Genomic DNA, 18,579 nt, shown 5'->3' with positions numbered 1-18,579 from the left:
GCATTAGTAACTTACAAGCTAAGTTACTAACGAGAACAATGCTGATCTACTGCACCACCTTTGTCCTGACCTCCTAGTTTAAAATGATTCGAAAACAAACCCATAAAATCGATTCAAATTTATATCAAAACCAATTTTTTTAAATCTATGTATCGCAGCTATTACAGTACAGCTATTTTGGCATTAAGGCTCTCGTACAGGTGCACACTGATTATACAAGATTATTTTCAGGCCGGTCTAGTGTAAAATTTATGGTACTGCTTTAGTGGAAGAGGATGTTATTTGGTTCATAGATTTCGAGTTGACGGTGGTACGGTGGTACAAGGTGCCAAAATACCGACGTACATTATTCTCCGGAGAATCTAGGTACGCTTATAAAAGTCACCCATCCTGAGATCGGTTAAGAATTCAGAGGTCCGGCGCTGTATTATTTTTAATCATTTGCATTACTCATAGAGTGGGGCGTAGCGGCAAGTGTGTCTGTGTTTTTTTTTAATTGAATTTTTCTTAAATTTTTGTAGCATTTCTTACCTTTCGAAATAACGTCGATGCGAAATTGTTGCATTTTAGCTCGTTATGTTTGGTACCTGGGTACCTAAGCATGGGCAAGTGTCCATCGAAACTTTTTGGGCCGGCCATGCAAGCACACTTACATAAGTTTGAATATGGAAGCAATTATTATTGTGCGCTTGTGTGCCTCTTGATTGCCTGCCTATCCGATGCAAGTTTTACAAGATTGTACATTTTTGACTTTTTTTGAGGCAAAAGAAAATTTTATTTTTGCGATTTTGACGTGAGCCATTTTTTGTATACTTCAAATATATGTAAGTATTTATGTTATAAGGAACTTCACAAACTGTTGGTGTTAGAAGTGATCTTTTGTGTGATCAAGTCAGCCGGCTGTCTTATAGCCTGATTCTATTATAATATCAATATTTCCTTCATTTTTGCCATATTTCAAACTGTTATGAACGTGAAGTATATTACCTACATGTTCTGCCATAAAAAACAACATGCAGTATTTCAAAAATTGTTCTGACAAAACGAAAAATGCATATTTTCTAGATTAAGATGTTAATTAAAATGTTTTTATTTTTACATATTTTGTATCGATTTATTATCTTAGAACTAGTTTAAAAAAATATTTATCGAGATTCATTGCTTCAGACCATTTTAAAAAATTAACAAGTCGGGAGCTCCGACTATTGGATACCCTAAACCCTCTTATATCAACACCAAAAGCAGATAACGCTACGCGTTACTTCTATAGCAGTAAAAAAAATATAAAAAAAGTAGTTACATCGATAGGACTCGAACCCGTAACATACTGCACTACACGCAACCGCCTCTACTCAACAGCCATACCAATAACTGTCGGGTAACGAGAAAAAACGTATTAAAATAGCAGCACAGAAAGCAATACAATCGCAGTTGCAATGCTATTGATAGAATTCAATAAGTGCGCTGATGTGTTTGTGGTAGCTGCCGCTGCCAATATAATAATAATTTTAATAATTTCTGTTTTTTTAACCGATCTTGATGAAATTTTCAACAGTAGATCTTATTGTATTATAGAATATTTGTATATTCTCAATACAGCCACCTGCATTCAAAGTGTGGCCTTAATTGGCGGGCAATACAAATTGGTTTATTTACTTGATTTATAGCTATGTGGTGTTAGCGGGGAGGTGGCAATAGCTATATTATGAAAGTTACTTGATATATATTATATATATATATATATATACATATAATATTCTAGAAGCTACATGTCAATTTTGGTGACTCCAGCTCTTATAACGTACTAGATTTGCTCAAAAAACATGATTTCGATATCGCTTTTTATTACTTGGAAACGAAACAAATTATTGATTATTGGAAAAAAACTTGCACCACTAACCATTCAATGCATAGACATGTCAAACAGCAGAATAATATTATCACGATAAATCGTCAACGAGGGGACGCAAAGGGTGCCTGCGACCATTTTAGTGTGCCCATATAGAGTAAGACTGCTGAGAGTGGCAGCCGAGCCCCGGCCTAAAAAGCCGAAATTTCAGTATGAAGCCGCGTCTCGCTCAACGCACAATGTCGCTGCGGCTAATGCCATTCTTTATATATGTATGTTAGTTTTTCAACCCTTACAGACCAAAAACATATGAGTGTATGCATGTGCAGAGTTTGCCTCGCTCCCACTCATAGCTTTGCGCGCTTGTGTGCATCTCTTTCTCCCTGTATAGCTTGTCAAAAAACCCCGAGATCTACAAACATACATATGTTTGCGTTGTGTGGATGTGCGCACAAGTAGATCACGGCCCTAGTTTTTTTTTTGTCATGCTTGCGGTGGGCTAGCGGCCGCGTAAGGCACAAATGTGTGAACAGTCAATGAAAACAGGTGAACCGCCTTGTCGCTCGTTTACTCTATCTGGGCACACTAAAATGGCCGCAGGCACCCTTGGGGTTCCCTCGTTGACAATTTATCGGGATACGATTATTCTGCTGTTTGACATGTCTATGCATTGTATGGTTAGTGCTTGTTCTGCGTGGACTGCACTACAAGGACCTACGTTCAAAATTTCAAGTCTCTAGCTCTTATAAGTTCTGAGATCCTTGCGTTCATACATACGGACGGACGGACGAGCGGACAGACAAGCGGACAGACAGGCGGACATGGCTATATCGACTCGGCTCTTGATGCTTATCAAGAATATATCTTCTTTAGTGGGTCGGAGATGCTTCCTTCTGCCTCTCACATACATTTTCACAAATACATTATACCCTCCTTACCCATTTTTTATGTGTTCAGGGTATAAAAATTAAAATTTATCAAAAATTATTTTTGCAATTAGGAAATATAATATAAATATCGGACACCATATATCAGGTTAGCAGCCTAAAGTGTGTTGAAGCAGCAACCGACATGCCTGCGTTCATATATGACTTTATACATGTACATAATTATATAGAAGGAAGCTACTTATAATGCCTTTTTGATAAACTTTGAAGATGATAAACACGAATATAGCGAAAAGCGTATAAGTTATTTTTCTTTTGTCACGTACATAATAGAAATACGCACCATAATGGAAACTGACTTTTAGTCAGGTCTTGTCATTTACAAATCTTTAACTTGTTCGTGACTCCACATATTACATGATCAGCGTCAAGAATCTTTCTAGTAATATTTTTGATGACCGTGTCACCTGGAAGATATTCACAAATACATGCAAATACACATGTTATCCATTTTGAAATGTAACGTTTTGGATATCTCACCGGATCCCACCAAAGTTTAAAAAAAAAACTAACTAAGGAAAGTATACCCTTTACTATTTGTATGCATGGACATATATGGACTCTCGAGACATAGTTTGCTTACCTTTAATCCATCGAAAATGAGTCAAATAGGGTTTAATGGTATTTAGTAACATACATACATGTATGTTACAGGGTCATATGCTCGATTAGCATCAAAATTCATTCACTAGCCGGCCCCTCGGACTTAAAGGTAGACAGTTATTGTTCTAAGTTGTTAATATTGATTCTGCACAAAAAAACTTGTCACGCACTTATGCATATATGTATGTACATATGTCCGTATACATGTATAAATACGTATATATGTATGAATATTTTTGTATTTAATGTACATATATATGATTTACTAATGTACATACAATATTGTATATATTAGGAAAAATAGATATTCCTTATCCTTTATATACATTTACATTATATCGGTATTTGGGATCAATCCGTCTACTCTGTGTGGATCGCACATATTTATACGTAGATAAATATGTATTATATACATACGCCAGATATTCCTAAGAATTTGGTGTTAAATTTAATAATTTGAAGTCTTCGAAACTTAATTTTATTTTAATTTGTAAAGTTTGTACTTATACTTATGAACGTACAAATTAAAAAAAAAATCCGTACCGTATTTATTTTTGCTAAATTGAGAGGCAACTGAATTCCTATCAGTAATATGTATATGTATTGGAATGGACATCAAAATGAGCTTAGTTCCTGATTAGAAAATCAACGTGTCATAAGGTCACATACTAGATTTGGTTTATTTATTAACCCGTGTGGGCCTATAATTTGCCTTGCCAAATAAAATGCATTATCACACACCTTTTATACTTGTTTCGTTATTTATTTAAATTCCAAATTCGATGAATCGAAAACTAAATTATATCAGTATCAAATTATTATAAAAATAAAAAAGTCAGAAGCAGGAATGTCCTAATGTAGAGTTATTCTTGAACAGGATTACGAGCTGCGTTGATCTAGCCGAGTGGGTGGATCTCGAAAACTATAAAAGCTAGATATAAAATTGTGTGTCTTGACTGACTGACTGGTTGCTGATCAACGTACAAATGAAATTTTCACTTCACGTCAGCTTATGTACCGCCATTTTACCCGCAAATATGAAAGTGTACGAGGAGTGTTTTATACTATGCCAAAAATCGATTCCATCTTGGTATAAGTGGGGGTAGAATATTTGGTGGGTGCAGTTTCTAGGTCAAATTCATGATATCTGCAGACAGACTTGAAACTTATTTTCAAAGATATACGTGAAAATTCATCTAATACGTATTTTTTTTCTGCAGTAAGCTCATTTAATAAGATACTTAGGAAAATTTATTTAAGACGTGGTTCATAGTTTTCGGTGATTTCCATCCGCCTAGACAGTGCGGTAATTATTCCCTGAACCCATTAAAAATGGGTAAAAAGAGTATAATGTATTTGAGCAAATGTATGTAAAAGGCAGAAGGAACTATCTCCGACCCCATAATGTATATATATTCTTGATTATCATCAATAGCCTAGTCGGTCTAGCTATGTCCGTCAAAACCTATAAGACGTACAGAAATATTTATTTTTGAACGGTAGACCCTCCTAGTGCCCTCGCAACACGAGTTTGCTTCTGATAATCGATAACTTGTCCCGTTTCCAAGTTGTCGATATTGAAATCGTGTTTTTATGAGCAAATCTCTTACGTTTTAAGAGCCAGAGTCACCAAACTTGACATATAGCTTCTAGAATAGTAAATACATATGTATATATCAACTTTCTTTCATTTTATAACTATCGACACCTCCCCGCTACCACCTCATAGCTATAAATCAAGTAAATAACCCAATTTGTATAGCCCACTAATTTAAGCCAGAATTTCAATGTTTTTGATGTCATCAATATTGGTTAAGAAACACAAAAGTTATTAAAGAAAATGTGTTTTGGCTGCCACGTGGTTGAGGCCGCTATTTCTGTAGTCTTATAGAAGAAACTATTTTTTTTTATACTCTGAACCCATTGAAAATGGGTAAAGAGGGTACAATGTATTTGTTCAAATGTATGTGGCAGGCAGAAGGATGCTTCTCCGACCCCACAAAGTATATATATTCTTGATCGAAATCAACAGCCGAGTCGATCTACCCATGTCCGTCTGTGCGTTCGTCCGTCTGTCCGCATGTATGAACGCAAGGATCTCAGAACCTATAAGAGTTAGAGACTTGAAATTTTAGCTGTAGGTCCTCCTATTCCATGCGCAGTATGAGTTTGTTTCCGATAATTGATAACTTACTCAGTTTCCAAGCAATCGATAAAGCCAATAAGAGCTAAGGTCACCAAACTTGATGTGTTGCTTCTAGTATAATATATATGTATATATCAGTATCTTTCATTTTATGCATATCGGCACCTCTACGCTACCACCACAAAGCTATAATTCAAGTTAACAACCCAACTTGTATTGCCCACCAATACAAACCACAATTTAAATGCAGTTGTCATTTTAAGAATACACATAATGTTTTATAGTATAATAAAATCTACTGCTGGAAATTTCATCAAGGTCGGTTAAGAAATACAAATGAAAATGTATTTTGGCTGCCTACGTGTTTGCGGCAGCAAGCCCAAATTCCAAGAATTTTTGTAACCCTTGCCTGTGTCGCAAGAGCAGCGTTATCGCTTATGCTTAGTCGGCTTGCCGACTGCTGTTGCAAAAGCTACAGGTAATTATTTTATGCACCAGCTGCTGTGGCTTTTAGTTCTTAAGATTCAGTTCTGTTCACACTTTCAACAAGCGCACTTAAATATATATAATATATATATATTAAATATATACTCCGGCATTGCCGTATTTTACATCATATTGTTTTATTGCTGCGCCATAAGGCCAGCATTTGGAAAACTTCAAACTACAAACTTAGATTCCAGCACTCTGTAATTGGAATAACCTGGAGGACCATGTCATCGGAGACTCAGCCACTGCCTTCGAATTCCTTCAGTCTCACCAGCGACGACGACACCTAAGAAAAGTGACGACGCACGCAGGCAATTGCATAATTTGTACACCCACATATTCATGCGCTTCTGCTTTGAAGTCGGGAATTCCTAGAACCTCTTACTTGTTTTAAATTAATTTCTACTACTGTTAAAGCAAACGAGCACGTGGCGCGACCTCTTACTTGTTGCACCTCCAACAGTGGAAATTAGGCGCAACACTGGCATCTTTTTTAATTTTATCCGACCAGTTTCAAACTTATTTTCAAAAATCATTATGAATATTTATTTGATATGTGTTTAACATTCTTCTTAAAAGACATCCCTCATAGATAAAAAAAATACGGGTAAAAGGTTAAATGAACGAAAGTTTAATTTTAGACGTCCAGTTTCAATCCACGGGACTAAAATTTACGGAAAACGTAGATTACAATTTCCGGAAAACCTTTTTGTTTACCATCCAATCCTCCTTGGTGGAAATGGGGGTCAAAGATTTGGATGGGTGACGTTTCGTGTTCAAATTTATTTCCAAAGATCTGTACGAAAAATCATTTGAAATGGGTTCACTTTTTTGGGCTCAGTTTTGAGTTTTGTTCGATTTGCATCAAAGTTGCATAAGAAATTAATAAATACGTGTTTCAGTGATTGTAAAATTCCACCCACAACAGTGGTTAATTAACGAAAAACGGTTGTATGAAATATTATTGCTAACCATCTGATCGGGTTCAAAAACATTTTCAGAGATTTTTGTTCAAATTCATTTGAGGGGTGTCTCATAATTTTCGAAAATCCATCCCTCCTTGGTTGAAATGAGGGTGAAAGACTTGGTGGGTGACGTTCCGCTCTGAAATTCATTTCCAAAGATCTAAATAAAAAATCATTTGAGACGTGCTTCAGACTTTTCGCGGAATCAAACTTCTTCGGTAGAAATGCGATTCAAAGATTTTTTGGGAAAAGTTTTAAGTTTTGTCCGATTTGCTTCAAACTTATTTTCAAAGCTGTACATAAGAACATCATGAATACGTGTTCATCGGCAGCAATGGTCAATTGGCGGAAAACGATTGTATGAAAGTTTTTTGTTTACCATCCGATCGGCTTCAAACTCATTTTCAAATTAGCACGGGCAAGGCTAGTATATATATATATGTACTACATAGTACATACATATAAAAGAAATCTAAATCTTATACTTAGTATTATTTATTGCAGAAAAAGAAAACAAATGCGCAATAAGGTTTGGCCTTCTATTTCAACTCTCCGGTCTCTGCCTTTAGTCTGGGGGTGAAGAAGGGCTTCACGGAACGGATTCAATGGTTAAACGTCGCCATTGTCTCGCTCACTGCTGATTCTTAGGTTAGTCCTTCTGGTTCAGCTCCTAGGTAAAAGAAGCCGGGGATCGGCCAAAGTGCTCTACTGGACCGGATCCTTCTTTTGTTGGATCGCTGCCGACCACTCTGGTTCGAGAGCGTCGTGCACCCACCTGGCGTCTTCAACTTGGATCCCTTTGGTGCTGGAACCATTGAACTATTGTTTTAATTTGTTCGGTTATTAATTGTATATTTTTCGTCGATTGTAATGACTTTATATTTGTTAATTTTTGTTAGACGATCCCCATTGATATTTTTATCATCCGGAATGATTTTATATATGTATAATATATAGGTTTAGGTTTGTTATTTTTAGAATCATTATGCCGGAATTTTTTAAGACCGTCTTCGACCGCAAATCAGACTTTCTGTTGCTATGGGCAGCAACGAAGTAGATGCTCAAATCTGCATAAGCATACATTCATATTTTTGTGTGTTGGTGTTCATAGGAACAGCTGCTTATCTTGGTCAACGACCGTGGAAGGTCAAGGGCTTCCCAAAGGACACGGACTTCGCTCATTTATACCACCCACAGATTCCTAAGGACGGGAAGGTACTGCCGGAAGCACTGGAATGATTAAGCACTGGGCTCTTCGCTTGATCTCCTCCTGCCTGCGTCCAATTTGGCCAGCCTGTCACTTCATTGAACTGAGACGTGCCCAACATGAGGCACCCCACGACCTTCTTCTACGCACGTGTATCCTGTGCGTGGTATACTCTTATGGGTTTCCCTTGCAAGTCTTCCATCCCTGGCCCTTGCGAATTTCCTCGCAAATTTTGCGTTAAAGGCATTCCCGAAATCACTCAGTGCGAAGTTGCTTCGGCAGACTTAATGGTATGGTTTCGCGTGCTGATGACTGCGTTCGTAGACATCTAATTGCCCTTAGACTCCCTGCCGAGTGATATTTATGTTGTCTGCTGGGCGCAAAGAGAAATTTCATGATCATCCCTCCAATGGATATGAACACTTCTATTTTTGGAAGGTAGAGGTCCCACTAGCGGTGATCTTGCTCTAGGACGAAGATTCACCTGTGCCCTTGATTTGACTGCGGGTACTTCCCAAAAAGATCACGTGAAGCTTTTGGAACAGGTCTTCGGCACCTTTCTTTTTTTGCACATCGCATTACTGCAAGTAAAAGGCTTCCCTTTTATAAACGGTCTAAATTGATTAATGGGCAGTATCGACGCTAAGCACTCAGTCATGGAATATTTTTGTTAGCTGAAAAGGGGGCTATGGATCGTTACTGATTAACGGCGTCCTTTTGGAACAACGGCGCTCCCACCCCAAACTGATACGCATCGCACTGCAGCGGATGGTATAGCCTCTTCCGTCAACGCAAACTTGCCCTTATCCATCATCAGCATTTTCTTCAGTGGTGAGACCATGGTACTATCTAAAAATGGGCGGTTTTGCTTGCGCGAACGATGACTTGAGATTCACGTAAAGGCTATATCCCGTTCGGGGTCCAATAATAAAAACGGGATATATTAAAGATTTGAAGCATAATTTAAGTGTGAGCAGCCCGATGTAGAGATTTGCTTCCCATAGGCACTGTAACGTATCAAGTACCTTAGATGATTTTGGAAGTCTGGGCAATATTCAGCAGGTCATACAGATAAAGAAAATTTTTAGACCGCAGCTAGGTGGGGATTACCTTGTTCATCAGGCGAACTAGTCGTTGTGCTGCATTTCATAGCCCAATATTATGACTCGGAATTGATATAAGGGTCTGTAAATGTAGTTTAGGGATTGGTTTAAGTCTACACCAGAGGTGTAGCAGGTCCGATCTATCCTGGATAAAATACTTTCCATACAGAGTAGCGGATACGCGCCTTTCACTGTCAAATTTCTTGCATGCATGGGGGAAAATTTGGTTTTTTCCCGGTTCTCGCACTTTTATCGTGCTTTTTCACTCTTCTTTTACACTAAGCTCAACATTTTGTCCACTTCATTATCCACTACTTTCTGGATCGCTGGCGATAACGGGAAGGATCGATTTTTGAACGGTTGGGCACTTTCCACTTTGTTCAAAAGACAAAAACTCCCGCTTGACCGCTTCCAGCTCTAACCTTTCATCCACAAACAACTTCCATGAATCCATAGTGTGTCATCGACTCTTATATTTAGTTTTCTGTTGAGATTAGCTTCTCTGGACTCAAAACGAATTACATAGTATCAAATATCTCCTTTCTTTCTTTTCAATATTTCTTACATCTTTCTTCAGGAGCTAAATGCCGAATTAAATACCTATTCTTATTCCTACAAATTTCTTCCGGTCGCTCGGCTATTCCTTCTTTTGGTCGGATAACATACCCGAATAGTCTCGGAAATCGTGGTTGCATTCCCCACAGTTCCAGCATCCGAGTCTGTTAGTGCGCCTCTGATCAGAGCTCGAGTTCATGCTCAGACTACGAACTCCAAAACCTGTCAAGCATCGCCCTTCTCAGAACTGGCCAACTATCGACTGTCGATTGCCCCACTTGCAGCCAATACCAATTCCTAGCTTTGCCAGTCAAGAGCTCTGATCTGCTCCCTAATCGCAACACCTATCGCCTCGGATAACGACTGCCTATAAGTGGTCTTGAACCAACGCCACATTTATTTACAGAATTTACTCTTCCGCCGAACCCAATACCGGCGGTAATGACTCAAAAGTTGCTTGCGCTCATCCTCGTAAATGGGTTATGCTTAAACAATTAGCCAACATTATTTCGCTACAATACAAATGCCTATCAAAACTATTTCAAATAAAAAGAAAACTCACAAGTTTGCAGCTTCATTGCAATAATAAATCAACTTAGAGTAGGGACGGAATGTCATGTTTTGGTTGAAATGCCATCTAATCTGAACTACGCCATCCAATTTCCCAATGCCCAATAGAGTGCAACGAAGACTGAACTTACGATCCACTGCTACAACTCTGAAGCCAAGATCGACATAAAGACTACTACGTGTGGGAAAACGGATGTTTGACTAAGCAAAACAACAAAAATAAAACCAACTTATTTATTTTCCCCGCCATTATAATTTAGTAACCTAACTCTACTAAAACAATCCCTGGAGCAATCTACGGCTGGCTCTCATAGGCCGTTTAAGCATCCCGAGTCTAAATTATCCTCTACTAAGTCAACTAATCGTTAGAGTCTATGCTCCTGTCAAGTCGCGGTGGAATGATCCAAACGGCAGACAACTTATTGCGAGATTTAATCGTCTCGTGCTTTATTTATAATATTTTTCAATTTTGCACCGATACAGCCTAAGCTGACATTCTGCACTCATTGGTCGCTATATTGTTACATGTCGGTTTATCCTTTATGGGGTCGAGCTGGCTAGACAGTAGTCTCTTTAGGAGTGGATATATCCGCGTCCACCGTCTCGAACAATCGCTCAACACTGCACTTAATCTGCAGACCACTAAGCAGCTGACTTCGAAATGTACACAATAGCTAGTGAGAAAACAATGCTTAACAAATAAAGCTAAATATACGAACACAAAATCGGATGCAATCGATGGCTTTACTGTTGCTGCCATGGAGCTCCCACCCACCCTGTGGTGCTAATAAATTATTTTTCAATTCCAGACTTTCCCCTCCCCTCCATCGACAAAATTTTAGCTGGATGTGTTTCATATATATATATCTATATATATATATACTAGCAGGTATATCCCGGCACGTATATTATAAAATCAATCTTCTCAAAATGCTTTGATTCTGCGAAAAATGTGAAACAAATGATTTGTTATGTAGATCCTCGGAAATGAATTTGAGGGCGAAACGTCAACCACCTAATCTTTGACCCCCATTTCCACCAAGGAGCAATACATTTTTGGGAAAGTGTGAAAAACCCTTCAAATGAATTTAATCAAATTTCTATGAAAATGAGTTTGAGGCCGATCGGATGGTTTCCAAAAAACTTTTATACAAATATTTTTCGCTAAATAACCACTGTTGTGAAATTTCCCCTATGTAGAGCTTTGAAAATAAGAATAAAGCACATCTGAAAAAACTTAAAACAACATAAAAAAAAATTTTTTTAATCGCACTTTCCTCCGAGGAGGAATCTTTGATTTTGTGAAAACCGGGAGACACGTCTCAAATGATTCTTTGTTTAGATCATTGGAAATACATTTAAACACGAAACGAAATCCACCAAATCTTTGACCCCCATTTCTACCAAGGAGGAATGGATTTTTTGAAAAGTGTGCAACACCCCTCAAATGAATTTCAACAAAGATCTTTGAAAATGAGTTTGAGGCCGATCGAATGGTTAGCAAAAAAGTTTCTTGCAAACGTTTTTCGCTATTTTTGCACACTTGCAGGCTCGATAATGCCGAATAAGAATAATTGTGCAAGCTAACAAGTAACGCTCGCGCTTTTTGCAGACACACAACATTTGAGTTTAGCGCTCTTGCTACTACAGTCAGCGGCGGTAACCAGATACTTTTGTTATGTCGCACGAGTTTTCGTTATCGCTTACGAATATGCTGAGTCGGCTTGCCGACCATGATTTTGTAGCGTGTTATTTAGAGTTATGCTTCAATTTATTGCCTTTAGCTTAAGCTGCACCAAAATGTTAATTGCAATTCAGTTCTATTCATATATCCAACAAGCGCACTGCTTCTGAAATACATTACTCCGGCATTACCGTATTTTATATCATATTATTTTATTGCTGCGCCAGAAGTCCAGCGATTGGAAAGCTTCAAGCCACCATCCTAATCTAAAGAATTCCAGAAATCCGGACAACCTAAACAGCAGTGATCCTACAATTGGAATGACCCTGGAGAACTTAGTCTTCAGACACTCTTCCATTGGACCGTCACCGAATTCTTGTAATCTCGCCAGCGACGACGACACCTAGAAGGAGTGACGGCGCACGCAGCCAATTGCGTAATTGGCACCCAACAGTGAATTTTCGATCTACTCAAAAAATAAAAATATAAGTGCAGCAGTAACAGCATAAGAGATATCTACTTGCGAAAGACAACGCAAACTACAGTGGCGGACGGTCACTTTTATTTATAAAAAACACACTCACACAAAACAAAAAGACATGTAAGTAGAGTGCCTACTTAAAATTCTTGTAATTGGAAAATTCCATGCAAAAAATATAAATTAACTCCGCTTAACGAGTCCGATATAAAAATGATACTCGAGTTCGCAATTAACACTGACTCGCAAGTCAGGCTCAAGTGTTTGAACAAAAAATAAATGATTTAGATAGAAAATTTGCTAACACGTCAGTGCTGTTCCCGAAGTAGAAGTATTTAAAGGTGCTGAAATATTACCAGACATACAATGCAACGAAACATTAGATATTGTGAAGTCAGTACCTGACTTTGTGGGAAATCACGAAACGTACATTTCATGGCGAACAGCCGCCCATACAGCGTATAAAATTATTAAAAAGTATTCAAGAAGTTCAAAACATTGCCAGGCACTGGCTATTATTAGAAAAAAAAAAAAGGCCCTGCCGATATGATGCTGTCTTCGTATGACACGACACTGAATTTTAAAGCCAACATCAGGTTTGGTCTTAGCTCTAGAAGTTGAGTCTAACCATAAACGCTTCCAATTTACAAATAATTATGTAAAAAGTCTTGAGGAGAGAGCTCAACGGAATGAGCAACGACAACAAAAAAACTTAGTTACGGACAGTAACAAATCAGAACAGGGTAAAAGCCCATTTTTCAGCAAGCAAAAAGCTAGGAATAACAGCCCTTTCCCAAAACAGGAGCCACCTCAACCTATGGGAAATAACAGTTTGTCCAGGTTTGGACAACCTACTTAACAAACAAAATAAAACGTCCCCCCTTATACGCCATTTGCAAACCAAGTCTCAAAAAGAGCAAATAGTGGAATTGCTAGGTACACGGGACCAAAACAACAAAGAGTAAATCACCATTCGCAGGAAGAAAACCCACCTCACCAAGAGAAGCAAGAATTCCACGCTATTGCCAAATCTGAGGTAGCCGACAGCTTCAGCTAAGCTCAAACTACACTCAGCTGATCGCCTATAATCAGCCGTGTGCGCGTGTGTGTGAGTGAGCAGAGCTTTTGCCAAGTCTCAAGCCTCACTAACACAATCGCTTCTTGTTCACCAAAGTCACTTTTTATAAAAATACTGGACATTTTTGTAATTAAGTGCAGCTTGAAAGTTTTGGTAAATAATTCATCTAATGGAGTCAAACAAAAGTCAAAACCCAATTCAACTTATCCGAGACTATCCTGCGTCACCCATATATACGCCTTCGGAAAATGTTCAACTACGTCGTGCATCACCACAACTGCCTGCGGCGCCTCTCAATGAGTGCCCTTTCTCTAAGGTGCTAAGAATTACTGTGCCAGACATCGTCAGCTTTGCCACGTTCTGCAAGGAACTAGACAGCATCCTAGGCTCGGACACCTACACCGTGAGAGCGCTCAACTCTGGCGATTGCATCGTCCAGTGCCGCAATTCGGATGATTACCGATCGTTGACATGGCACCATCACGAAAACGGTTGCGTGTTCCATCACCACCTACTGACAGAGCACCGGCCATAGTGCTGAGAAACATCCATCGCGAGGTCCGAAGACATTTCAGCGCAATTGGCAGACAAGGGGCACCACGTTGTCCGCATATACACCCCGCGAAGCAGAGTCAATAACGAACCACACAACATGAGATTTGTTGACCTGAGAAAGGCGGACAACAACAACCTAATTAAGTCCATAAATGTTTTATGCAGACATAAAGTATCGTGGGAGAAACCTCGTAAGATGACGAGCCCAGTCCAACGCAAACAAATTAGCCCAAGGCAAATGGCAGAGATGCAAGCCGGTCCAGGGATCGTCGCCCCAAACAGCGCCCGCAGCTTTGTTCCCGGTCAACAATACTTGGCCAGCGTCCTGCGCGGTAGCTAGCCCGACGAGCACAGAGCTCGCTCCGCATCTAGCAGAAGGAATACAAGCGTCATTCCCAATCAGTCCAATCTAGATGCTACCAACAGTTCCAACTCAGCTCTCGAGCTCAGGTTGGATAAACTGTTTGCCAGGTTGGATGGAATGATATCTCTCTTAGAGAGCCTAATGCAAGCGCTTATAAATGCTAGCGCAAAAAAAAAAACAGTGCCTAAAATGACCTCCCCTAGAGTAGCACTGTGGAACGCCAATGGAGTCTTTTCGAAAGCGAACGAAATCTCAGCCTTCATCGAGCTCCGCCAATTAGATGTGTTTCTATTCACTGAGACTGAGAAAATGAAACCAAAGGCATCGAAGTTATAGCCACTGGAGAGGCAACGTGCTACACATATAGTGCTACTGCAACACCAAGCGCACTCGACTTCGGGTTCTAGAATGGATTCAGACAGGAACAGCTGAGAATAAGAAGCCTCCTGGACCTGGTCTCGGATCACCTCCAACTACTGATTGAGCTAAAGAAGACTTCCAAGTGAGTCGTTGGCATCCGCAAAATACTCCCGCCGCGCTCTAACTTGAACGTCTATTGGACCTGCCTCGAGGACACCTTAGAGCTCAACGTCGCTATAAATATGGAAAGTAAACTGGAGGGCTATGTTGACCACCTCACGAATAACGAAAGCTGCCAGATGTGCAGCCCCGCAAACTCTGCCTCGCACTCACACCTTTAGAAACCAACAAAAGACGTCTGAGGAGGCTGTACAACGCAACGGAGATCCCTCTTCCAAGGCGGCAATGCTCTGCGCGTCCAACCGGCTCCGACGAATGCTGGCTAGGACCACAAACCTAGACAGTTTCCTGGAAAGGCAAACAATTTTTACTTCGCCGATCACGGGTCACTCTGGCCTTTGGCTTCGATCAGGCCCGCGAGACTGCTGGTGGCAACTTATGCGGATGACACCGCCGTCCTGCATGAACGTCGCCATAAGGGAACCATTGAGCACACCAGCTCATTTTGCTACTTGGGCGTCCACTTGGACCGAAAACTCATATGGAGGTCCCACATCGCAGCAACGAGAGCAAAATGCTTGAGAAAGCTTCAAAAGCTGGACTGGCTACTAAAGCCTCAAAGCAAGCTGCATGTTTCCACGAAAGCAAGTGAAAACGATAGTAACGTCTATCTGGACATATGCTATTCAAGTTTGGGGCATGGCGTCAGCACACCAGCTGCGTCGCATAAGAGTGGTCCAAGCCAAGGTAGCACGCAAGGTTTCTAGCCTGCCATGATACGTGACAGCCGACGCCATCAAACGCGATCTCCTCCTAACAAAGGTCGGAAATCAGTTAAACTTCTTTAGCAGCAAATACGCCCACAAGTTGCTCCAGCACGCGAACGCGGCCGCCAGTATACTGGCCTCCATCAGATAGAGGCGCATCCGAAGGCTACACCACGGCGACCTATCTACTATAAGAACTATTTAAATATCTCTTTCCCCTTCTTTGTAAATAATCATATAATCAGTGTAAATATCAAATAAGTTACTTACATTCTTCCTTTATATATTCGCTTGGTAGAGATCAGAAGGCACTGATTGATTCCAGCGCAAAATAAAACATATTTATACAAAAAACCTGTCAACTTTTGACGGAATAATAGGATTTGACCTACTTCATAAAGTAAATGTCCCTTTGAAATTTGAAAACAAAATTTTAATTTTAACTAAGTTTTTAATTTAGTCATTTATTTCTATTGTCTTTTTTTCTCTTATTCTTAATACTGTTTATTATACAAACCTGGCTATCACAATTGTAAGAGCATTATAGAACACAATTGAGTTCTGATTGGCACTTATTAAAATTTAAACTAAAAAAAAAAAAAATGATTGTAAACTTAATCAGGATCTGAAATAATCAAATTTTTAATGTGCATAAATGTCAACATTACAGAAGTTGAAAACACAGAAGTCCCCCAACAAATCCAAAAAGATTTCCAAAATATGATATAAAAACGAACAGGGGTCTTTGCTGATCCTATCGAAGCCCTCCCGTATAATACCAATATCGTCGCTTTTTACTATTACTAATTTACTAAAGGATAACATAATTAGGCCATCTAGATCACCTGGTGTGGGTAGTAGACAAAAAGGGAATAGACGAACAGGGAAACAAGAAAAACCCCTTGTTATCGACTTTAGAAATGAAATTCTAAAACCATTGCCGATATATACCCTATACCAAATATAGAAGACATTTTCTCAAATCTCGGAAAAGCGAAGTATTTTACAACACTTGACTTAAAATTCGGGAGTTCACCAAATACTAATTGCGTAAGAGAGTAGAGAAAAAACTGAATTTTAATGTTATGTTTTAGTAGATGACCTTATCATCTCCTCAGAAAACATGGATGAACTCTATGACGCACACATGAGAGTCTCACACGAAAAGTCACACTTTTTCAAAGAAAAAGATGAGTATCTTGGATTCGTGGCCTCTCAAGGCGGTATAGGCTAGGCAACAAACTTATAACTTGTATAAAGAAGTTATTATAGAAGCTGTCCTGGGAACAACGGTTCTAATAAAAGGGAGAGAGGTCCATAAGGACAATTTAATATAAGTTTTTATTTCATTACTTACCTTATTTTGTATTTTTACTTCGGTTTTCGACTGTGCTACTTTCCGTAACATTACTAACTGTCAAGCTAATAAATTACTCAAACTCATATTACATTCCACAAAAGGACGGAAATGCAATTATCTGTTTAATCTTAGACACTCATCGAACTGAACCGTGTACTCGGAAATAGCCGAGAAACCCACTTTCCCCAGTCTCGCATGAAAAAAATATTAGAGTCTGACATAGGTCATATAAAAACACTTTAAGAAACTGTTAACATTCACCATAGACAAACAAATTGTTGGATATTGGCTGCGCCATGTGCATAGCCTTAAACTGCCCGTAGATATGATGCGGTCTGCGGCGTGGTTACCAAACGAGGCGGCTTTGAGGGTTTTGCACAATTGGTGGGAAAAATGAGATTAGAAAAAGTCCCAGACTGTTGCTCACATATGTTCACGAGCGGAGTTGTTCTTGTTAAAAGACTTCAACTTTTATTTATTTAGTTTATGTATTTTTATACCCTGAACCCATTGAAAATGGGTAAAAAGGGTATAATGTTTCTTTGCAAATGTATGTAACAGGCAGAAGGAAGCATCTCCGACCCCATAAAGTATATATATTCTTGATCAGCATCAATAGCTGAGTGGATCTAGCCATGTATGTCTGTCCATCCGTTCGTCCGTCTGTCCGAATGTATGAACGCAAGGATCTCAGTACCTATAAGAGCTAGAGACTTATCCAACTTGTATTGCCCATCTATTTAAGACATAATTTATATGCAATTGACCTTTTGAGAATACACAAATATTCTATATTCTTTTCCACAGTAAGATGTACTGTCGAAAATTTCATCAATATCGGTTAAGAAACACAAAAGTTATGTGCGCACGTGTTAGCAGCTGCTAGCGCAAATTCCAAGACTTTCTGTATACATGTACACACACACATTCATGGGCGCCTTCTTTGAATTCTATCAACAGCATTGCAACTGCGATTGTATTGTTTGCTGTGCTGCTATTTTAGTTGGTTTTTTTCTCATCAAATCTCAATTAATGGTGTGGCTCTTGAGTAGAGGCGGCGGCAAGTGGTGCGTTTAGTTGCGAGTTCAAACCCTGCCAAGGGAACAATTTTTTTTTTATATTTTAATTTTCTTTATTACTACCAAAGCAAACGAGCGCGTTGCGCGAGCTGCATTTAGTGTTGGAAAAAGAGAGTTCAGGGTATACCCTAGTCGGGAGCCCACGACTAGAACCTCTTACTTGTTTTATTTATTAACCAATGCTGGTAGCTTTCAGGTTATCTTAACTTACAAAATATTATCTTAAATAACTAACTAAACAGAAATATTGAAACTTACAGAAAATTTACAATTAATGAGATTTAAAGAAAGAATTCTTTA

General features: G+C 39.1%; 1 protein-coding gene across 3 annotated transcripts in view; it reads right to left on the bottom strand.

The window, feature by feature from the left end:
- LOC135427388 (mitochondrial basic amino acids transporter) overlaps positions 1 to 3,835 on the bottom strand; it is a 28,593-nt gene extending 24,758 nt beyond the window's left edge. The window contains exon 1 of one of the 3 annotated variants that reach the window (XM_064680926.1): positions 3,817 to 3,835. The gene's annotated coding sequence lies outside the window, so the exon portion shown is untranslated. Of the gene's footprint in view, positions 1 to 3,079; positions 3,190 to 3,379; positions 3,574 to 3,816 lie in introns of those variants that run through there. The other 2 variants (XM_064680899.1, XM_064680918.1) reach the window with 2 other exon arrangements.
- Between the last annotated feature and the right edge of the window lie 14,744 nt (positions 3,836 to 18,579).

Source organism: Drosophila montana, unplaced genomic scaffold (assembly GCF_035044405.1).
Source record: "Drosophila montana isolate Dmon_TW-CO22-7 unplaced genomic scaffold, ASM3504440v1 contig_1334_1, whole genome shotgun sequence".
Taxonomy (NCBI): domain Eukaryota; kingdom Metazoa; phylum Arthropoda; class Insecta; order Diptera; family Drosophilidae; genus Drosophila; species Drosophila montana.
This window is presented reverse-complemented; position numbering and strand designations above follow the sequence as displayed.